Here is a 24,646-nt window from a genome sequence, read left to right as displayed (position 1 = left end):
GAAGCTCTGTGCACTGATGACTCAAGCATCCTTGGCCTGCATCTCTTACAGCAACAGGAAGCTCAGTTTAAGGAGCTCAGTGAGGATCAGTGCAAAGAGCTGAGCACACAGCCTCTCTACGTGGAAACAACTTCAATAACAAGCACGATTCACTTCCTGATAACCTGCTCAGCACAACAGCGTGGCATTGTCTGCATACAGCTGCAACTGGAAACCAACCAGGAATAACACTGCTTCACACATCATCAGTTGCTAGGTAGATCTGAGCTGAAATGCAACCTGCTAAGAGAAGAGAGCCTCTTTCCACAGACAGAAGGCATTATATTTATTTAAAAATGTCAAGTAAAAACAAAGACATTGGCAATCAAACAGAAACGACCGAAATAATGTGAGAATGATTTTGAGTAAAGTCTGATATGACCTGTGTTCATTAAGATGTTCTCCCTGTGATTTGGTCACATGACCACCTGCTGTCTGTATGTGTGATCTGACTGGAAAGAGTTGAAACCAATGAAATGCTTCTGCTGTAAGCTTCTGCCCTAAATAAAGCTTCTGATTTGCTGTCATATGTGTGTCTCTGATTTGAATCTCACCTTACATCCTGTTACTGTTAGTTGCCGTGTCCGAATTCAGGGGAAGGATGCTCCAAAGGACTCTATATACCTACGTCACGTAGGCAGAGGTGGGTCAAGTATCCAAAAATTGTACTGAAGTAAGAGTAGCATTACTTTAAAATATTATTCCTGAAGTAAAAGTGAAAAGTAGTCATCAAAAAAGTTACTCAAGTAAGAATAAAAAAGTAGTTGGTGAAAAGACTACTCAAGTAGTGAGTAACTGGTTGTAATGTCCGATTTATTTTTTAAATAAAAACAAACAAACAAATATAAATGTACAAATTATATTCTTTTTGAAAATACTAAATGTAAAAACATCAACAAAATACGGCACAGGAATTCTAATTTCCAGATTTCAGTTTTTTACAACATAAAGCCTATTTAACCAATATCTACAGTAAATAATATAAATATATAAACAGCGCAAACCACTTCCAGTGACAAGATATGCTGTAAGCTTTATATTCATTTTTTGTCCAAATGGCACAGCAGCCTCAGAGCAAACATTAGAGCAAGGCAACGTCAACATATGTACATACAAGGCAGCTCAGTTTACCATAAATTGTATGGGTGTGCATTATAAATATCAACACTTCACCGAGTTCTTTTGATTCCTCAGAGGCATCCGATGAAAGACAAAACACTGCTCAGTAGACCATTTAACACTTTATTACTTCTAGAAGGGAGATACGTCCTGCAGATCTCAAAATGGTGGTGTGCCCCTGTTTTATTACAGAAGCTCTCTCATTCTAGTCTAAACAACAGTGTTTTAGTAACTTTCCACTAGAGATGGTCCCGTCTTATCTACATTTTCCCAGGCAAGTGTGAGCGAGAGTCTGCAGCTTTCTACTCCCCAAGGACACATGGTCTCATGCCTTTATTTTTCAGGGCTGTGTCCACTTAATATTACAATATATAACTTTATAACACTTATTAATAAAAAAGCATAGCATTATTGAGCCACTGCAAATTATTTAATCCCAACAGGTCCCTCCTTTGATCTGCCCCATGGCAGATCAACACTAATTAAAGTCATCAAGCATCATCATTTTGTCTTCCTTGCTACACTACGGTCAAGGACGGCTACAAGGCACAATCTCGCCCTCCGTTTGGCAAATCTGATCATGCCGCCATCTTCCTCATGCCAAAATACAAACAAAGGCTGAAACAGGAAGTTCCGGTTCAGAGGAAGGTTGCGCGCTGGACGGACCAATCGGTGGCCGCGTTACAGGACGCACTCGACGACGCAGACTGGGACATGTTCAAACACAGTTCCGATGATGACGTCAACGTGTTTACGGAAGCGGTGGTGGGATTCATTGGGAAACTAGCGGATGATACCGTGGAGACAAAGACTATCACAACGTTTCCCAACCAGCCGTGGGTAGATAAAACCATCCGCGACGCTCTGAGATCCCGCACCGCTGCCTACAACATGGGACTCACGACAGGGGACATGGACCCGTACAAAGCCGCGTCTTATAACGTGCGGAAGGCGGTAAAAGAGGCGAAGCAGCGCTACGGGAGGAAACTAGAGTCACAACTCCAACAGAGTGACTCTAGGAGCCTGTGGCGGGGATTAAGGACAATAACGGATTATAAAGCACCAACAGCCGCTTTGACGAACGCGGACGCGACTCTGGCAGACGAGCTGAACACTTTCTACGCTCGCTTCGAGGCTGCAGCTAAGGACTCCAACGATGCTAGCGCTAGCGGGGCTAACGGCTGCAGACAGGAAGATACTGCCAACACCGGGAACGTGCTCGTCATCTCTGAGCATGACGTGAGGAGAGCCTTCAAGAGAGTGAACACCAGGAAAGCAGCAGGACCAGACGGCATCCCAGGTCGTATCCTCAGAGACTGCGCATACCAGCTAGCTCCTGTGTTCACTGAGATATTCAACATCTCTTTATCTCAGTCGGTGATCCCCACATGCTTCAAGGAGTCCATCATTGTTCCTGTCCCGAAGAAACCCCACCCTGCTTCTCTCAATGACTATCGCCCTGTAGCCCTCACCTCAGTAGTGATGAAGTGCTTTGAACGCCTGGTCAGAGACTTCATCATTTCTTCACTACCAGACACACTGGACCCACTACAGTTCGCTTACCGTCCAAATCGTTCCACAGACGATGCCATCTTTCATCTCCTCCACACATCACTCACTCACCTGGACACTAGAAGGGGGAATTATGTTAAAATGCTCTTCGTCGACTACAGCTCTGCATTTAATACCATAATTCCCTCCACACTCACCACCAAGCTGGAGCACCTGGGACTCAGCTCATCTATGTGTCAGTGGATCTCCAACTTCCTAACTGGCAGACCACAGGCAGTAAGGATGGGCGGACATGTCTCAGCCTCCACCACTCTCACCACTGGAGCCCCACAGGGGTGTGTTCTGAGCCCCCTGCTGTACTCTTTGTACACATATGACTGTGTGGCCACTACCAGCTCCACCACCATCATCAAGTTTGCTGACGACACCGTCGTGGTGGGCCTGATCTCTGACAACAACGAGACGGCCTACTTGAAGGAGGTTAGGAATCTGGAGACCTGGTGCCAGAGAAACAACCTCCTTCTAAACGTCAGCAAAACAAAGGAGTTGATAGTGGACTTCAGTACTAAGCAGGAGAGGAACTACCAGACCCCTGTCATCAACGAGTGCCCAGTGGAGGGAGTGGACAGCTTCAAATACCTCGGAGTTCACATCACGCAGGACCTGTCATGGTCCTGTCATATCAACACCGTAGTGAAAAAGGCCCGACAGCGTCTCTACCACCTCAGACGCTTGAGAGACTTCCGACTGCCCTCCAAGGTGCTCAGGAACTTTTACTCATGCACCATAGAGAGCATCCTGACGGGAAACATCTTAACCTGGTTTGGGAACAGCACCATGCAGGACAGACGAGCTCTACAGAGGGTTGTGCGATCAGCTGAGCGCACCATCCGCTCCGAGCTCCCTGACTTGCACTCAATCTACAGCAGGTGGTGCTGGACCAAGGCCAGGAAGATCGTGAAGGACCTCAGCCATCCCAACAACGGACTGTTCTCTCTGTTGAGGTCAGGGAAGCGATTCCGCTCCCTGAAGACCAACACAGAGAGACTGAGGAGGAGTTTCTTCCCGCAGGCGATACGGTCTCTCAATCACACCACCACATAGAACGGACCCACACATATGATTCTTACACACACTGGACATTCTGGACTTTGTTTACACTTAATCACTTTAAGCATATTTGCACTGCACAAGACACCTACAATGTGGTTTGCACAACACTGGACATTATATTTCTTCATTTCCATTTAATACTTGTAAAATGCTGCTGTTATTGTATATATATTTATATTTCTTCATACATTCTTATATATTTCTATACTGTGTATTGTGTATTTTGCTGTACAGTTATTTTATTTTAAACTTTAATCCATATATATTTTATCCTATTCTTTCCCAGTTAAATTTGCCCTTCATTCTAATTTGTGTTGCACAGTTATTTTATTTTCAACAAACTCATATATATATATATATATTATTTTATTCCTTCCTAGTTAAATTTACCCTTTTTAATTTTTCATATTTACTTCCTATCTTATTCATAGCCTTTTCCTTTTTCTTTAGGTCACGAGCAGTTGTATAAGCATTTCACTGCATATCGTACTGTGTATGACTGTGTATGTGACAAATAAAATTTGAATTTGAATTTGATTTAGATCCCCAACAGCCCTGTTAACCAACCTTACCAATAATCCTCGGATAGAAGGCACACAACAATCACCACGAATAGCTGTAAAAACAAATAAGGAAACCCTAATGGACTTAATACACCCCTTCCATTGCCCAAGGACAGATGCCATCCAATCCTCCAACGGATTATCAATTCCAAAATATTCATGCATTTATTATTTTCTTAAATGATGTTCTGAGTCTTCCTAGGGCTCTAGTTACAGAACCATCTTGAGAATGAAAGTGCAGCACATGTCTCCAAACTTTACACACACACCCTTTTTACCCACTAGGTGTCAGTTCTTTATGCTTTTTTTCCCCCTCTTTGGCCCGCTGTCCCCCTTTAACGGGTGGACCATATGTGGGATGACTGCTGTGTTTGGGCAATTGTCATAACATAAAAATCCCAGACTACTATTAAAGCTAATTCTCAGATCTCCCATTACTTTCAGCTTCCCTGACCCCCATTCTGGTTGTTTCCTGCTTCCACCTTTGTGCTCAGACTAGAACCTCTGTCTGAGGGGCTTTTAACCTTCTTTACAGTTACAGTTTTTTCTGAATGCTTAAACCCTAACTGTGATTCTTATAGCACAATTTCTAAAACTATTAATACTCATAGCAAAACCACTCACTGCTTTGCACTCAGTTTGCCATTTTGTAACACACACTTTGCAAAACTGTAGGTACAATTCCCTGCACAACACTCTTTTTGCAGAACTTTAAACACAACTCACTGCTTTACACTCAATTACCAAATTTCCAACACACTCCTAGCAAAATTATACACATGTATGGCTATCATTAACACTATTTTGCCAACTGTCTGGCACACTGTCACATGTGAAAACTGTTTTAGATAATTAGTTCGCTTTGCAATCAGCCTAAGCACTATAAACAGGCCACAGGCAAGCTTTCTATGTGGAGTACAATGGAAGGAGCAGCAAGAGTGAGAAGAGTGAGAATCAGAGGAGGTCGAGGGAGAGGACGTGGAGGTGAAGAAGTTGGAGGAAGAGGACGTGGAGGAGCAAGAAGAGGACGAGGAGGGGAAAGAGGAAGGGTAAGAAGAGTAAGAAACAGAATAACTGATGACATCGGAGCTACAATAGTGGACCATGTCATCAACCATGGGATGACCCTGAGGGAAGCTGGCCAACGGGTTCAGCCTAAACTGAGCCGCTACACTGTGGCAGGCATCATTAGGACATTTCAAAATGAGAATCGGTAAGTACTTTGTAGCACTGCCATACTCTAATGAGAAACACAACAGTACCATACATGCAAAAATACTGAAATTGTTACTTTACAGAATTGCTAGACGTCCAGATGTTGGGGGCAGAGGCAGAATGTTCACTCCAGAGCAAGAGACCCATATAGTGAACATGGTGATTGCCAATAATGCAATAAGACTGCGTGAAATACAGCAGTGCATAATTGATAATGACACCATCTTTCAAAATATACTTGCGCGCCACAGAATAAGAATGAAGCAAATTTACAGAGTTCCTTTCGAGAGAAACACAGAACGTGTAAAGCAACTGCGATATGACTATGTGCAGGTAAGCTAGTGTCATTGGTTCTGAATTTGGAAGTGCATACTGTAGTGCTGTGCATGGGCCTGATGTGTTGCATTTGTTTTGTCTTGTCCAGAGAGTGATGGAACTAGAAGCAGATGCAATGGGACATGAGCTACTTTTCGTGGATGAGGCCGGTTTTAACCTCAGTAAAACCAGGAGACGTGGCAGGAACATTATTGGACACCGTGCCATCATCAATGTCCCAGGACAACGTGGTGGTAACATAACCATGTGTGCAGCTATAAGCCAAAATGGTGTTGTTCACCATCATGCAACCATAGGCCCATGCAACACTGCACACATTATTGCATTCCTGGACACCTTGCATGACATGCTCACTGTTCAGAGACCAGAGCAGACCCGATATGTCATCATACGGGACAATGTTAGTTTCCATAGGGCTGCTTTGGTCCGCAACTGGTTTACAGACCACCCATCCTTCATGGCACTCAACCTCCCTCCATACTCTCCATTCTTAAATCCCATCGAGGAGTTCTTCTCTGCCTGGCGCTGGAAAGTGTATGACCGTCATCCTCATCAACAGGTAGCCCTTTTACAGGCAATGGAGGAGGCATGCGGAGATATTGACCAGGCATCATGTCAGGCCTGGATACGGCATTCAAGGAGATATTTTCCCCGGTGCCTTGGACTGGAGGATATCGCATGCGATGTGGATGAAATTTTGTGGCCGGACCCAGAAAGACGACATGTTGTTGGCTGATTGTCTTTTTTTTCCCTTTTTTTTTGTGAAATTCCTATTTTGTGTGACTTTGTCTTGGTTTTGATGAGTGTGAATAAACACCAATACTTGAAGTTTGGATCCTTGTATGTTTACATGACACTATGACAAGAGTGTGACCTCAAATTGACATCTGTACACAGAGAAAGCAAAAGCCAGATGTGTTTTGTATTCATACCATCAGTGTGCAGTTGGCGCATTGTGTGCTTAGTAGATGATGGCTTGTGTGTACTGTTTGATACGAAAACACCATTTTTAGGAAGGTGCGAAGAGTTAATCTAGCTGTGTTCACTTTTGCAAGAGAACTACAATGTTTTGATAATTGGGTGACAGTTTTTCTTATTTGTGTGTAGAGTTTTGCAAAAATAGCCAATAGTTACAAAAAATGTGCTTAAGCAATCAGAAAAAAACTGTAATATAACATAAAAACAGAACTTTGACCTTGCAAGGTTAATATGTGTGCACGCCATATAAACATTGGAAGGTGTGATGGAAAAATAAATGAATGTAATAAAGAAACAATATTGAACAATAAGTAGGATATTTTAAAGTAGTGACTGTAAATTAAACTAAAATCAACTGGTGGTGAGGTGTGGAGCTTACCATGTGTGGCATGCCATCACAGTCTTGCAGGAGTGTTTTAAATAAAGAACCAGGAGTTGGCTGGAAATGCAGAACACCTAGGCAGTATCCCGGCCTTCCTAGGCCTTCCCGGTCTCTTTTCCTGCTGGGTCTTTGCATTGATCCTGTCACTCCATTCTGTGTTATGGTAAATGGCAAATGGACTAATTGTTATATAGCGCTTTTCAAGGGCGTAGATTTGGTTTTGGCATTGGTGGGGACGGATGATTCAACCACTGAACCCTACCCTGTTTCTTTTTTTTCTCCTCTTTGTCTTTGCTTCTTGATAACAAAAGGAGAAATATACTTGCCTGCATATGCTATTCTACATGCTTTTAAACCATTTAAAATCACAATTCATAGTTTTATATGTGAATTATATAATGTTAAAATACTATTAAACTAATGACAGACTAAGTATTTTAGGCTTTAGTTTAGTTCAGCCATATTCCATATAAATCAGGTATCATACAAAAATAAAAAAAAGCTTCAAATACAGTCATGACAATAAAAGAATATGACTTTAAGGACTTAACAACATTACTTCAGTTATAGTGAATCAACATCTCTTATACATTAGCACTAAGGGAACACTGAATGACCTGTTGGTTTTTGTCCATAAAATCACTCATCTAAGATGACCACACAGTAAAAGATCTCTCAGCAAAATTATGCAACATTTTAGGCACTATTGCCCCGATCAACTCAGTGAGCTGGGATTTTTTATTCTAAACATGAACTACTGTTACAGCAACAGACATGGACTACTGGTGCCCCACACAACAACTCAATGTCCACTATGTGAAGGAGCCAAACACATGTTTTCGCCTCTCATTAACTGAGATGAACTGCTGGCATATTTGTTTTACATCTATACTGTCCAGTCTCTCCTGGTGGACATGGCAAAACGTTATTCATGGTTACATACAATTTTAGACTGATGTGGGCCAAAGCCTAGCACATACTTGCCATACTTGAGACCTCAGAAGTAGTTTGGGGGATATATACAAAAAACTTAAATTTCACAATGTTTATTTATCGAATAAAATAAGTTAAATGTCACCGTTATTAGAAACAGAAACAGGCCGGGGGTGTCCAAATTCAGAGGCTGCGTCCACCTGAGGACCAGGTGTTGTGACAAAAAGTGACTGATTGTATTTAAACTGCTATAAATAACTTGTTGGTCTATAATATTTGAAACATGTGTCAAATATATCCCCATGAATGATATCAAGTCATCTTGAGCAACAAACAACATTCCTGTAACAAGGTAGAAGCCGCAATCAGTTTTTGGCAGTGACTTTTATGTATCCTTTATTTATGCAGTTAAAAAAAATCTTGTTTACTTAAAAATGTCTCTCTTAAGAGTAATCTGGCCAGGAGGACAGCTGAAATTGCAACAAATGCAAAAATAGTTCTGTAAACATATTTTAAGTGGATAAAAGGGAGCTGATAGATTATAATGTAAGTACAATAACACAGTTACAAAGATACTTGAGAAACATTTTTTTAATTTTATATATAACCCCTTTGTAATACCTGTTCACAGAAGTCTATTTAGTATCATACGTAACGATATTACACATAAAAAGCACACGGAAACACTTTTTGGCACAACACCAGCTCAGATATTTGAAGTTTACACAGCTACATTCTCGCCTAAAAACATGTTTAAAGTTTATTTTGCGACCCAGAAAGATTAATAAGAATAATATTAAAACTACAGCAACAGTAGTAGTAGCCATTGTTGGAAACTGGAATTGGCTGAGCCAATCTGGGATATGCTTTTTCAATTTTGTTGTCCGGGTTGAAATTCGGGAGAAATTCGGGAGAATGGTGGCTCTGGGAGATTTTCAGGAGGGGCACTGAAATTCGGGATTCTCCCGGAAAAATCGGAAGGGTTGGCATGTATGGCGTAGCATAGCCTGTAACGTTATTATGACGGACACATTTTATGAGTAAACTTGACTTTAAGTGACTTACAGCTTTCTTTGAAAAATACTTTCTTATATCCAGGTTCTTCCTTTTTGCTGCCATCCTCCTCTCCTCCCTGGAGCGCAGGCTTGCTGCCGCTAAAACAAAACAGAGCTCCCTGAAAGGCACAGCCAATCACATTGGCCATATTTGTCACACGAGGTCTGACCCCAGGAGAGAACATAATTTAACTCTTTCTGCACCGCTAGGTAAATGAGGATCATTTTTTCTTTCTATCGGGTTTGTTTTTCTTTACTCAGAGAGATCAAATTATTGGTGGGGACAATTCAATAACCGTCGGATATTGGTGGGGACATGTCCCTTCCGTCCATGCCAAATCTACGCCCTTGGCGCTTTTCTACTCTCCCAGAGTACTCAAAGTACTCTATATAACATGTCTCATTCACCCCCACTCATACAAGCACTTCTAAACATAAGTGCAAAGTAAACTACATTTACACACATTCAAACTCCAATGAACGCATTGGAGGGCAACTTGGGGTTAGTATCTTGCCCAAGAATACTTGGCATTTAGACTGGAGGAGCCACAGCCACCCCTGTTCTGGAATAGGAGCCAGTGATGACAAGATCTAGTCATCCATCTATCCATCCATCCCTTCCCACTGATCTGGGGCAGGGTCGTGGGGGCAGCAGGTTGAGCAGAGAAGCCTAGACATCCATCTGCCCGCCCACCTCCTCCAGTGTGTCTGGGGAAACACCAAGGTGTTCACAGGCCAGCTAAGAGATATAATCTCTCCAGTGTATCCTGGGTCTGTCATGTAGCCTTCTCCTGGTGGTTTTCAATTATCCAATTAAGGACCGTGGGTGAGGCGACCCTTAGTTGGTAAAAAGGAAGAAGACTCATGAAAGATAGGATAACAGAGTCGAGCAATTATTGCTTCATCTCTCAGAACAAGAAAGTCAGACATCTGATTGCTGCCATCCTTTGTTTTGTATAAAAACAGGGACAGAACTTGGAAATTGATCCCCCCCCCCCCCCCCCCCCATTGTGATGATCAGAAGAGTCGTTGGGGATTTTATAGATCTCATCTGAACAACAGTAAGTATTAAAAAAAAAATCTATCTTTCAGGCTTTTACAAATATGATAATAATGTTGTAACTGGGTCTTAGGTTACAACCTGAGATAAATAACAAACATGTGACATAATAAACTGTCATAATTTAATTTAACTCCTGCACTGATGTTTCATAGGAAAGTCCAAACAGCCTCACTGGTTCTCCATGAAGGACAAAGATTTGCTCTCTGTGGCTCCAACACAACTTAAAGACAATCAAAGGTGGACAAAGTTCTCCAGAACAGCTGTGCAGGAGGTCACGACCTTTGACTTTATTCATGAAGAACAAGCTTATTTCAATTCACTGAGAGACAGAGTGGAAGGTTGTCTCTGTACATGTACTTATATTCGTGTTCATTTCCTGTTACTGTAATACCCTTTGTCATATTGCATATGTGGTCAAATGTAGGCATGATGGTTTTGCTAAGCAGAAATATCTGAGACGTGTCTGTAAAACAGGATGTCAAAGCGAAACAAGAGACAGTTGGTTCAGCTTTGTGGTAGAGTTGAGCTCACCTACAAAGTCTTTTTGTTCACAATTGATTGTGTTGAACAAACCTTAATGAGGTTCCTTTTAACCTACAGAAAGAGCAGATGGATTATACCAACCTCACACTTTTTATCTTTATATGGATTTTTTCCCCCAACCTGATGATGAGGAGAGCGTTTGAGGATTTAAGACTTTCTTAAGAACAACAGTAAAAGTAAGTATTTGCTGTCTCTTTTAAAATAATTTTCAGCCTTTTACCTAAAAAGTTTCAAAAACGAGTGACACTTGATTTAAAATGTCATATCCTTTATAGTGGATGTTAATCCTGTAAAGCCTGAACCATGAAATTATTTCTAGAAAATTCTAATATTATTGGTCCAACATATCAAACGTCAAAACTTCCATCTTTATTTAAACCTTAAATTTAGTCTGATGTGTTCAGGTTTAAACTCAGGTTCAGTTATTGAGTGAAAATACCAACAGACTCAGACATTTAGGACAAACTAAGAGTCAGATCAGCAGAAACAGAGAACACGGACATGTCTGCTGTAACTGCGTCACAACTCTGGACTCTGCTGTCTTTCAGCATCTTCCTGTTTGTTTCTGCAGGTGAGATTTAACTTTGACATAAAACATGAAGTAGAAGTTTTGGCTGCATAGTGAAAATACTTCCCTAAGACTTATTTACATATTGATTCAGTATTTCTTTTTGTGACGATGAAACGAGAATCAAACTGCCATCAGAAACAAAACGATCTTCTGCTTCAGCGACTGAAACACAAACTGTTCATACATGACGACACATGAGAGGTTCTGATTTTGTTCTGTGGAGATCGTTCAACAACTGAACACTAAAACTTTTCCACTTCGCCTCGTTTGTTACGACGCACTTATTTCTGCGCATCCTCAGTCCAACCTACCAAACGTCACTCTAACGTGACGTCTTCACGAGACACAGAAGAGTTTGAACCGCAGCTTTATCTTTATTTAAACCTTAAATGTAATCTGATGTAGTCAGGTTTAGACTCAGGTTCAGTTATTCAGAGAAAATATCAACAGACTCAGACATTTAGGACAAACTAAGAGTCAGATCAGCAGAAACAGAGAACACGGACATGTCTGCTGTAACTGCGTCACTCTGCTCCACGCTGATGTTTGTCGTGTTCGTCTTTGCAGGTGAGATTTAACTGTTATAAAACAAATTGAATATGACTCTGGTTAAATTATTAACAATATTTAAAGAGTTATTTTCATATTGATTCAGTTTGTTGTGAAGGTGACATGAGGCTGGGTGGGGTCTGTGTGGACTGTGGCTGTAACTCAGCAGTGACAGACACAAAGAAGTGTAATGTGTGTGTCAGTGTGAGTATCAGGAATCGGTATACAGCTAGAAAATGTATATATTATTTTATATAAGCTTACAATCAGCAGTGTGTACTGATTGGTCTTTTGATGGGCACACCATGCAACCAATCATGAGCAAAGACAGACTCTGATCATGTGTGTTTTCCCGAGTAGTAGTAAATGCATAAAAGTTTGGCTTTTGTGAAAACAATTATTGAAAATTTCTTCCTTGAAAAAGACCAAATATACAGTTCATTACATAAAGTCTACAAAGTGTGTTTGAATGGTCGAGATGCAGAAAGTGGTGCATGTAGCATGAGTGTATACATGAGTCTCACAGGCCTGAATGCGCAACTGGATCCATTTATGATTATGATTCAAGATTTTTAACTTGTTTGATCTGCTGCTCACCAGAAACAAACACAAACGGACATTTAGAACTTTCAACTCAACAATTAACTACCAGAAAGTTTCAGTTTTTCACTTTCTAAAATATAAATTTCTCTTTTTTTTTTCTTAAAAACACAGTTATAAATAAAGCTGTGAAGTCTGGGTAATGAGCTACTAGAAATGTCTCTGTAATTTTACACATTTAATTCTACACTACAGTGGTAGTGATGGTTTGATTACACCTCATGGAGGGCGTGGCACAGTCAACTTTCTGAACCTTTTTCTTTCCATGATGGAGATTCTTCAGTCTGTTGTTTACATATTGTAGGATTATTGGGATTTAAAAAAGGGAAGTCATTAGATATCATGTGGGATGAATCGTTATAATTATCTGTTATTATTTCCCCCTCTCAATACTTTCTGTTGTGTAATTTTTACCAGTTTGTTCATAGAGGAGTCCTGGGAAAGCAAGCAGGTAAGTTGGAAGCAGGAATGTTTAGAGCTTGAACTTGTTCATAAGTATTGTTAAATGAGCTTGATGTGAAAAGGTATGCCAGGCTGTTGAATGTGAGCCGAGAATGCCACGGAGGGAGGAGGAAGGCCCATCCATCCCACAACCCATCTGCAGAAGCGTACAGTTGTACTTTGAACTTTAACCTCTCTGCTCTGTGTTGTTTCCTCTTTCAGACCAGAAAAACATCACAGCTGAATCTGGTAAAGACGTCACTCTGACATGTCGAGTTTCAAACAACAACATCGTGAGGGTAGAGTGGAGCAGAGCTGACCTGGGAGATAAACACGTGTTTGTATCCCGGGATGGTCGCTCTCTTCCAGATGAGCAGCATCCATCTTTTAAGTACCGGGTGGATCTGCAGGACAGACGGATGAAGGATGGAGACGTGTCTTTGATTCTGAACAATGTGACAATTAATGACACTGGAACATACGAGTGTCGTGTCTTCATGGAAGAAACACGCTCATGGAAGTTCATCAACAGCATCTACCTGAGAGTTGTTGATCCTCCAGGTGAGTGAGTAGAGTTGAGTGTGTGTGTGATCAGAGGTGAAGCTGCTTCCTGGTTGTTGATGTTTGTTTGTTGTATGGATGAGCTGGTGGATGTCAGAGGTAGACAGATGTTTCTCCAGCTGTTGTCTTTGTGGCTGGTAGTCTAGAGTTGTAGAGCAGCATTGTTTGGGTAAGGTTAGAGCAGAAACAAAGACATTTATGAATCAGTCTCTTCTTCTCTTGCTCTCTAACTCGTCTGTAAACATGTGTGGGGAAACTCAATGTTAAAGCTGGTGGTTGTGAGCAGAGATGGGCAGTAATGCGTTACTTGTTACATGTTACTGTAATCCGCTTACTTTTTTCAAGTAACAAGTAAGGGATTACTATTGCAAAAACGGTAATTGGATTACCGTTACTGTCCCGTAAGCACACTGCATTACTATTTTTTTTTTTTTTTGCCCATTTGACTCTTTTGCCATCAGAATTATTGTCTAAAGGCGAAGAAAGATGCCCAACGGATTTACTTTACCAGCCTTGCCTTAATGGTCTATTTGATTCGCCTTTTATTGTTTATTTTCATTTATTTTCATTTGCTAAATATGGGACAGACTTGACTGGGGAAAAGAAAGAGGAGAAAGAAAGGGAAAGAAAAACAGCGGAGAAGAGGGACGGGGATAAAGGGCAAAAAACAAAAAACAAATGTTAGAAGAAAGTATGTTCTTTACTGGTGGGATGAAGGGAGTGCCATGCATCGCAAAGACCAAAGTCGCTGATATACTGTTTGATTATATTTGTGGATTGCCAATCGCACTGAGTTCCTGCTGTGTTGAGCCTATCCATTTCTTCATTTAGTCCAAGGTTGAGGTCGCCTCCAAGAACAAGTGTGCCACCTAAGTGTTCAGAGAGTGCACTGAAAAAAAGATGAAAGAATGAGGGATCATCAACATTTGGACCATATACACTTAAAATACATAGTTTTTTTTTTTATCAAGTATAGATAGTTTAATGATTAAGTCTGTGAAGGTTCTCAGTCATCCAGATTGTCGTAGTCTAAGGAGTTTGCAAAGAAAAGCCTCTGGACTTCTTTAAGTTGCTTGAAGACGTTTCACCTCTCATTTCAGAAGGTTCTTCAGTTCTAAAGGGTCAAATGGTGGAGAGTAAAACATTTAAACTCAGTGGGAGTCCCCCCCCCCCACCCCCACCCCAAAGAGGCACAAAGGACCCCCTGAAGGTGTGAAAACGGGTGTGGGTCCCAAACCCTGACTGATTGGGAAATAAACAGAAACATTCAAATTAAAACCGGGAGAGTGACTGTGTTAATTCTGCCATGATATCACACTTAAGTTGTAATTTGATATTGGTAACTTAAGCAGATGTTAATACAAGTTAGTGTGAGTGGATAGGGGAAGGGTGTAGCAGATTTTTATCTGGTATGAAGTTAATACAGCCACGGAGTGATGTCGGGGTCGCGGTGGAGCTGTCCATCCACATAGAGCCGGTCCACAACAATGACAGCGCGGGAGCCCTTCTGGATGAAGCCGCATCGGATTGGGAAGAAGACCCTGCATTGTTCCAGGATCTCTTTGGGGAACTGGTCGTTTACGCTGAAGTCCGTTCCTTTTTCATTTTCCTCTTGGGTTTCTTGCAGTTTCCCTGAGTGTTAAATATAATAATATAATAATGTTATAATCTTTCTCTCTGGATTAAGGTGTTGTGTTTTCTAAAGACAGTGTTTTGGTCCATAGATGCTCAGCAGCAGTAAAAAAAAAAAAAAACAAACAAACTTTTATATAGTTTTATCCAGTAAGTTTTGTAATTTGCTGTTCTTTCATAAATGTTAATAGTAAATATTGTGTGTGTCTTTCTGATTGGCTGCTGTAGATGTGAAAAGGTGCACTTTGACCTTTAACCTCTCTGCTCTGTGTTGTTTTTTCTTTCAGACCAGAAAAACATCACAGCTGAGTCTGGACAGGACGTCACTCTGACATGTCGAACTGCAAACAACAACAACACAGCTGTACGTTGGAGCAGAGATGACCTGGGAAAAAATTATGTGCTTTTGTACTGGGATGGTCACTTTCAGGATGATGGTCAGCATCCATCTTTTAAGAACCGGGTGGATCTGCAGGACAGACAGATGAAGGATGGAGACGTGTCTTTGATTCTGAAGGATGTGACGATTAATGACGCTGGAATGTATGAGTGCCATGTCCTCAAGGAAGAAACACACTTATGGGAGCACATCAGCATCATCTACCTTTATGTTGTTCCTCCAGGTGAGTAAGTAGAGTTGAGTGTGTGTGATCAGAAGTGAAGCTGCTTCCTGGTTGCCGTTTCATTTTTTCTAAGCATCTCACAGCTGTTTCTCACTTGTAGGAAAAGAAGGAGAAAACACAGAGGATGGAGGGAAAGAGGATGGATCTGTTGGACTGGTAGTTGGTCTGATAGTTTTTGCTGTGCTTCTTGTTGCTGCTGTTGTTTGGTTTTTTGATCTACCGAAAACATAAAAAGAAGCAGAGTCAGAATTCATACCACCCTCCTCCAGCATTTTCAAATGTCTCAGAGTTTTTCTTCTGCTACTGTTCAGACTCTGTGTTGTGTTGAACATTCAGGTACAGACAGATGATCTGATCATTCAGCAGACAGACATCAAACACGTCCAGTGTTGGTCGGACGTTAAATTTCTCTTATTATCATTAAACCTGTTCAGACTGTGTCAGTGTGTCTCTGTGCTGTCTGTCAGAGACTCTGTGAACTACAGTGTTTGTTCATCTTCACAGTTTTTGTGGGATTTGTTGATGGGAATATTTTTTCTGTAGCATAGGTTTTCATATTTATGTCCTGTATTTGGAAATTACAGGATTTGTATTTTCAAACTATTTTTTTCTGTTGATAGAGATTAAAAAAAAATAACTTTAGCCTGTGAACACAAAATATTCAGTTTGTGAGTTCCTTAATATAGTTCATATTAAAACAAATTCAAGTCTCACAGAGATGAAAAAACTTGCAGTGTATACTATGAGGGTAGTTGAACACAGTCAGTCATTATCTGGCTTGACAAACCTACATTAAAACTCCAGCAGCAGATAACTGGTATCAGAAAGCTGGTTATCGATCTCTGTTCAGCTGGCCTTTCTGCTCAGACTCTTGTCTGCACTCAAAAGGAGTGTTTTGCAAGTCATGTCACCCTTCTTCCACACAGATGGTGATGAGAAATATTTTAATAACTGAGCACACTCTCTGTGCTGCTGTTTATTTCTAAGGTGACGGCTGCAGATTAGAGCTGTGCATCTTTACACTGGATCCCCTTAAACATTAAAGCTTTATGTGTAAATCACTTCAGTTTGTCTCAGATCAAAGTGAAATTAGTTTTATTGATTGAACAGCTTTACCTGGTGTTTGTTCTGTGTTCTAGTAACTGCAATTTTTGTGTATATGAATCAAGATAAGAATCAAGTACAAGAATATTTATACATTCTCCAAATAACATATGCACATGTCCATAACATTAAGACCCACAGCTGGAGCTTTGTTTAGTGGTGGTAGCGTTGTCTAGTGTACGACTTAACAACTCGCTTGTAGCAGAGAATCTCTATCATGCTTAAAACATGCTGCACATAAAAGAATCAGTGAAGTAGATGAACTTGTGATTTGTTGCTCTTTATCTTTACATGTTGGTGCTATTAACTTAGACGTGTGAGTCCAGAACAGTTCTGTTTGGTAACAATAAAGTCCATTGAATAAATAAATGTTGAGATGGGTTTTTTGTTTGTTTGTTTTATGTGGTTTTGTTCATTCCTAACACTGGTGAGTGTAATCACATTACTGTTACTGTAATCACATTACTGTCATTTTATTAATCACAAAATATAGAAGAAATGTTGACGATCTGTTTATATCCATGTTACGCTTTAAAGCCCAACCCTCTAGTGGCCATAAATAAACTATGTGGGAGGAAATTTATTCATTAACCAAACTACAAGATGTTGACACAAGGGGAAAACAGATGTCTCCATTAAACAGATGGATAATTGTTGGCATTCCTGGAGTGGCTTCATCTCAGAAGGTAGAGCAGATCATCCACTAATTATAAAGATTGTGAATTGATCCCTTGCTGCTCCAGTCTGCATGCCAAATATCCTTGGTGTTATGGTATGAATCTGACAACACTGATGAGAAGATGTCGGCTTTCTTCCTTCTTCTATGCTTTCACTGATTGGCTCACAGCAAAGATGCTTAGAGGATAAACTGTGAGCAACAGTTTATAAAAAATCACCATTTACTTTCTGAGCAATGCATAATTACAGATACTGTTTAAACACATCTGTAGCGGCAAGTGTATAAAAATGTGTCAACCAGACTAGATCTTTTTTTTCTTCTGAACACAAAATATTTAAGAATGAAACTTAGTCCATTTAAAAAACTCGGTGCTTTTCCTCAACATTTTGCCGCAACGTTTCAAAGAGCGTCAGAAATGACGCAGGTCGTCTTACATTTCACACATGTGCAGTACTGGAACATAAGCGTTTTTAGCTGCTTCAGTGTGAATGAACAACTGTTTGGAAACAATTGAAAATGATAGTGTGGACGCGGAGCGTTTTTAGACAAAAATGCCATTTTTACATTTATTCTGTTTAGTGTAGACACATCCTCAGTCTTTGAAATACTCTCCACTGAACAGTGCAATGACCAATCACATGACCATCTTTGTAAAATCCCAGAAACTGGACGTCTGTGACCCTTTGCAAACATTTCCTGCTGATAGTTAGGTGCTTAATCACAGTGAACTCGATGACCTTTTCTCTTGTCCTGGACATTTTCAAGAGAAAGTTGATATCTATGAACCAATGAGACAGGTACTAGGTGGACTCACTGGCCCCAAGAAATGAGTGACAAATTGTTACAGCTTTGTGGGCTCCAGGCTCAAGTTCTGTGAAACTTTTTTGTATTTATTAAAAACACAAACAAACCCTAATTGAACAGGATTTCAGCATCAGTGAAAAATCACTGATGTTTTTCTGTTATCATTGAAATTTTACAATTACATTGTGAATGGGGAGAAAAACCTGCTGCTGTCACCACCTGGTCATCCTTTGACAATTTTTTTTAAGTCGTTGCTCCTGACGAAGGTCTCAGTGTCACACTCACTATAAATCTGCTGCCATCTACTGGTAACACAGAGTGTTACAGCAGAGCAGCTGCTTTATGCAAGAAAAAAAAGAACAAACCAGTTACTCTGACATCCAGAGGAAATACTGTGAAGCATGTTTGATATTTTTCTGAAACTACTGAACATAAAAATTTAAAAATAACAACTGATGTGATATGATTGGCTTTAAAATAAGTTTACTTTGGGAAAATGTTTTAAAACAACAAGTTCATGTTTGACTTAATTCACTTTGCAAACATTTCATTTCTCTTTCACGATGTTTGTTCGTTCTTATTTAAAATTCCAGCCTTTTGTGTGACCTGCATGAAACCTCAGCTCACAAAATAATCAACAGGGGGAGATGGTGAGCTGACATCATGGGCCAAAAGGTCACATTGATTATGAAAGCGCTCCAATGCAACACTTTTCCATCTGTTCAGATCCAAAGTAATGTCTCAGTGTTGTGTAATGATTCTTCATCACCAGCAGATGAGAGAAATGCTGTAACAAGAAGGTTTTACCGTCTGTGTCAGTTTCACTTCCTCCTTCCTGTGACAGTGTGAGGCCTGCATCAGCACCACGCTGCAGCAGCAATGATTGATAACACAAACACTCAGACAAACATCCTCAGCAGCCCGATAACACAGTGTGAAACTACCCACAACTGTGAAACAATCAGTTTTTCTTCCTGATTGTTTCATAAAACCACAGAAAGATTATGAAACAACCTCCGTCTGAGGAGTGACACACCGAGACCCGAAACATCAGAGCTGTGAAATGTATATGTTATATCATTTTAAATGATGTGTAGCCGACACAGCGATGAAACAGACCTCCTGTGATGCTGTGGAGAAAGAATACGAGCAGCAGCTGTGAGGAGCTTCACCTGCAGGTGTAGATGAGCTGATCTCAGTGCTGACACACTGTATGTTAGTGTGTGTGCTGAGCTCTTCATGGTCTGACAGAGGGCCTGGTTATGTAACTGGTTCCTGACCAGCTTCAGCCTGTGTCCACAAACAGAGTATGTTGGTACAATATTTGAGTGCTTATGAGCCAGAGCTCATTTTCAGGCGCATTTTTCATTGGAAAGTACACACATAACATTTTCACACTTATGAAAACTTTCAAACTCAAAGGTCAAATATATTAAAACCAAGAATTTACACAAAATCCAAAGACCATGACAACAAAATATGAAGGACTGATAGTCTGCTTATGTTATATTAAAGTCCAACAATTCCCTCTAGTGGTCATATATAAACCATGCGTGAGGATGGTGTTAATTATATTCCAGCTACCACAGGTTAACAGGTAGAATAAATATGTCTCCTATCAGTCTTATGTCTAACACAGACACACAAACATTCACATCTACGACCAATTTAGACTCACGGGTTAATCTAACTGCCTGACTGTGGACTGTGGGAGAATCAGAGTGCCCAGAAACAACCATGCAGACCCCACACAGAAAGATGGAGGCTGGATTCAAACCCAGCACCTTCTTCCAGTCAGACAACAGCATCACCATGCTGCCCCAGGGAGACGCCCACTAAATGAACATGGTTGTAGTTTGTTTCATTAACTAAGCTACAACACTGACAGCAGACTGGAGTGGAGTCGACGTTTTAAATTATACTTTTGAATTGATTTGTTGTGAATGAAGTCATAAATGTCAGGATGTGCTTTATCGATTATCACAGAGAAACTCAAATATCATGTAATCCTCTCAGGTAACCTCAAATTATGTCAAAACAATGTTGCTGGTTTCTTAACTTTGAAAGCACAAGTGGTTTGTGGTTTGCTGGGTGTGTTACACTTAAAAAAGCAACTTAATTTTAACTGTTTTGCAACAACAGAGGATCTACAGAGTGTCTAAATTCACATTCGGGAATAAATTTATCACATGAATCATTAAGAGGTTAGAAATCCACCACAATCTCTGTACAAATAGAGGAAGAAACAGACTCAGGAAGAGGGCGGGCTTTACATGGTGTCAGTGAGAGAAATGAACAAAAGCTCAAATGAGTGAGAAGGACGATGAAGGAAACATCTGTGCTGTGTCTGCTCTGTAAGTAGAATCTCTGTGTTTGTTTGAATTCTTGTACTTTGACTGTCTGCTCTCCTGATAACTGATGATGGAGGAGAAGACATGAAAAACAAATCAGGCTGAATTCAAGTTCAAAACACCACGAGGACCAACTGCGGGTCTGAAGTTTAACAGAGTTACTGATGAATTTATGAGTGAAAAGCTGAAATAAAATGTTGGTGTTTGTGTGAACAAAGCAGAGTGGTGGACCGTTACGTGGACCTTAGTTTAGTGCTAGTCTTTTGTATTTACTAATACATACACTTACGTATTATTATAACATAACTGTATGTGATTTCTTGTGTAACAGTAACTACATTAGAGCATGAAATGTGAAATGATGAAGAATTCATTTAAATTATGAAGCCTCTGCTATACTGCGTCTGAGAGTTTGCTGACTTTGTTTGGGTTCGCTTGTCCTCTAATGGAATGATCAAATATTACAAACTTATTCTCTATGTTCACCTCAAATCAACCTGAGTGTCATTTCTCTTTAGTTCTGATCTCACTGCTGAGCTGCACAACAAACCAAGGTCAGTAACCTTCTTCTGTCACAGTTTAAACCTGAGAAATGCTCACTGATATGACCTGATTGGGTTCATCTTTCTCAATGTAAAGTCTAACAGATCATCAGTTTTCCATTGTAACCCTCACAGCTCGTCTGACTGTGAGTCCCAGCAGCTCTCAGTTCTTTGAAGATGACTCTGCGACTCTGAGCTGTGAGGAGGACGACAGCTCTGCTGGATGGACTCTGAGGAGAAACACAAGCACAGGAAACACCACTCAGTGTGGAGATGGGTGGGGAACATCATTTAACTCTTCCTGTGACATTAGTTACATCGTTGAACGAGACAGTGGAGTTTACTGGTGTGAGTCCAGAGAGGGTCCCATCAGTAACATGGTTAACCTGACAGTCACTGGTAAGCTGAGCGTGTGGAGTTAGTGTTGATGAAGCTGTGTGTAAATGGATGAAATGCTGTAGTTTGTCTCTGTGTTGAGGTGGATCAGTGATCCTGCAGAGTCCTGTCCTCCCTGTGATGGAGGGAGATGACGTCACTCTGCTCTGTAAAACAAAGACCACTCCCTCCAACCTCCCAGCTGCTTTCTATAAAGATGGCTCCCTCATCAGGAAGCAGCCTACAGGTCACATGACCATCCAGCATGTTTCCAGGTCTGATGAAGGCCTCTACAAGTGTGACATCAGCGGTCATGGAGAGTCTCCATCCAGCTGGATCACTGTCACAGGTGACACACTCACCTGTCTGTGTTTCTGCAGCTTTCGACATTCAGAATAAAATAATGATTATTTTTTGTCTATTTAAGGGAAACTTACAACCACATCTCCATCTACTCCCACACCTGTATCTACATCCACCTCTATCCCTACATCAGCTACTCGCCCTGGTTCTTCTGTTCTTCTTCATGTGTTTATCTCTGTTGGATCCATCTGTGTTGTGGTTCTACTGGTTTTACTGGCTCTACTGGTGAGAAGAGATGTTGACCGGAAACCTGAAGGTGGGTTGTGTGCCAGTCTGTATTACCTGCACTGCATTGAGGTGGCAGCCAGTTGTTTTGAATTAAAATAGCTCATTTGAATAGTTTCATTCAAATGTGGCTCGTCTGTATTTGGCCCAGAAAACAGGTGTCAGAGCTGTAATTGCTCAGATGTGTTTGATTTTGGGTTTGCTGGACACACAATTTGTCAAGAAATTTTAATGTTAAAGTTTTGAAGAGAAAAAATATCATTATGTGTTTTTTTTTTTTTTTTAATGTTTCATTCTGTCAGACTGGGTCTTAATGTGATGGTTTGTCTTTATTAAATATATTTTTATTAACTCCTGCGTGTAAAACTACAGCAGCAGCTTCCTGTTGCTGAAAGTTAAATGCAGAGTGAAGCAAGTGAGAGTTTGTGGGCTTGTGTTTCGTGTCAGTTGAGAATTTGTGACATGATGAACACACACTGTGGAAACACAATATCTGTCTGTATCAGCTGAAGAGTTTTGTTGTTCTGGTTAAACTTCTCACTGCAGTGTGTGCTACTTTGTCTAATAACAGTTTTCATGTTGAGACAACATATTTGCTCTGTGGTGAAGTGTGTCTGATTGTATTGAAAGAAGATGGCAGCTTTGTGGACACCAGCTTCCTTTTTCACACAAAAGCCGGCGGTTCCTTTTATTCAGAGGTGTTAAAATGAGAGAAAGAAGCAAAAACCTGCTGCTCTCTTTAAAAAACATGACTTTTTTTAGACATTACAAATAATAAAGAAAATGTGCAGATTTCATACCTGCTGTAATTTAAATGTGTTTTATTTTGCAGAGGTTTATACAGCTGTAGTTTACTCAGCAGTGAGAGCTGAAGACGTCAGTATTGGAGACAAAACCATCAGAATGAGGAGTCCAAGGTACAACTGCTCTTTAACAGAGACGACCCAACCACACAACCTGTTTCCACACATCATGCTAAGCTAAGCTAAGCTAACCACATCATTGCTCAGTCTTCGAGCTCAGACTTGTGAGCTCTCTGTGACAAATGATTTCATGTTAAGTTGTCTAGTTCATTTAAAGAAACATGAGCAGCAAGATGTGAGCTTCGTTAAATTCACCCCTGCTGGTCTTGAAACAATGCTGAACAACAACTATGATATTACGTTTTTATTAAGTTTAAACACATTTTTATACAACAAATTACAGTGATAATAATAATAATAATAATAACATATAATCTCTGTGAGCTGAAAGCTCAGAAAGCAGAGTGCTCTAAACACTGTATCACAGTCTATTTTTATTTGTTGTTGTGTGTGAATGATGTCACAGAGGCAGGGTATCAATATGTCCAGATCAACCATTAAAGCCCCACCCACATGCTGTTTAATCAACCAATTAGAAGAGAGTTTTAAATAAAAGGGACAGGAGTGAACACAGTTGGCATCAGACAGAGGCTGCACTAAGGCCCCATGTAAAGAAGGATTATACTGAACTGTGAATCATACAAAGCTACTGTAGTAGAAAAGAAAAACATGCAACTGGAAATTGGCAGAAAAGGTTCACTTCAAATGTAGAAATACAGCATCTGTTATGTAATATCGGATTAAAAGATGATCAAGATCAAGATGTGATTGAAGTGCAAACTTTCAACTTTAGTATTGCATTCAGTGTTTAGTAATCAGTACAAGTGGGGTAGGCCATCAACAGTCTGAAGACAACATGCACAAGAGCCAAAAGCCTCCATAAATCAAATAAATGACTTTCTTGGCCTTTTCTGGGGGAAATGTACTAACAGAGTAGAGAAACTCATTCAACAAGGACTCTGAGTTGGTAAAAATAAGGTGAATTGCTGTGAATAACTTATGTCAGAAGGTCAACCCCAACCAACATCTGAATTAGATTATAATGTTATTTATATGAAAGCTCTGTGATTTGTATTTGAGCTGGTTCCCAGTACAGTCTGAACTGGGACTGTGTGTAATGCAGAGAGGTGGAGGTTGGAGGTCTTGACTGAACTACAAAGCTTGTAATCATGTTTCCTGTTGTTTGAACTGTGTGTGTTTGTGTTCAGACTTTAAACCAGAGCCAGACGTCGTCTACTCTTCACTGAAGTAGTCCACCAGTCCAACCACTGACGTCCAGCTGCTGGTCTCTAACTGGTCCCCCCAGCACCTCAGACCAGAGGACATCCACATTGAATTTTACATGTCTTAAGTCTTTTTTTCTCACTGAGAAAACCCACAGACCCATAGACTCAAAAATTGTATTATGGATTTTTTTAAATTGTCCTTTAATAAGGAATCACAGCTTCATCGTTTTATGAAAATGTTTCATGTCATAAAAAAAATATGCTTTTTATGTGTTATGTCTCTTTT

At 40.4% G+C, this 24,646-nt stretch overlaps 1 long non-coding RNA gene across 1 annotated transcript; it reads left to right on the top strand.

Annotated features, from left to right (window-relative positions):
* The first annotated feature begins 22,238 nt into the window (after nucleotides 1-22,238).
* On the top strand, nucleotides 22,239-24,505 carry LOC134618064 (uncharacterized). Its single transcript, XR_010091788.1, has 3 exons — nucleotides 22,239-22,302; nucleotides 23,104-23,188; nucleotides 24,343-24,505. It is a non-coding gene; the product is annotated as an uncharacterized LOC134618064 (long non-coding RNA).
* The last annotated feature ends 141 nt before the right edge of the window (nucleotides 24,506-24,646 follow it).

Source organism: Pelmatolapia mariae, linkage group LG3_W (assembly GCF_036321145.2).
Source record: "Pelmatolapia mariae isolate MD_Pm_ZW linkage group LG3_W, Pm_UMD_F_2, whole genome shotgun sequence".
Lineage (NCBI taxonomy): Eukaryota > Metazoa > Chordata > Actinopteri > Cichliformes > Cichlidae > Pelmatolapia > Pelmatolapia mariae.
The sequence above is the reverse complement of the archived record's forward strand: the minus strand, read 5'-3'. Positions and strand labels throughout refer to the sequence as shown.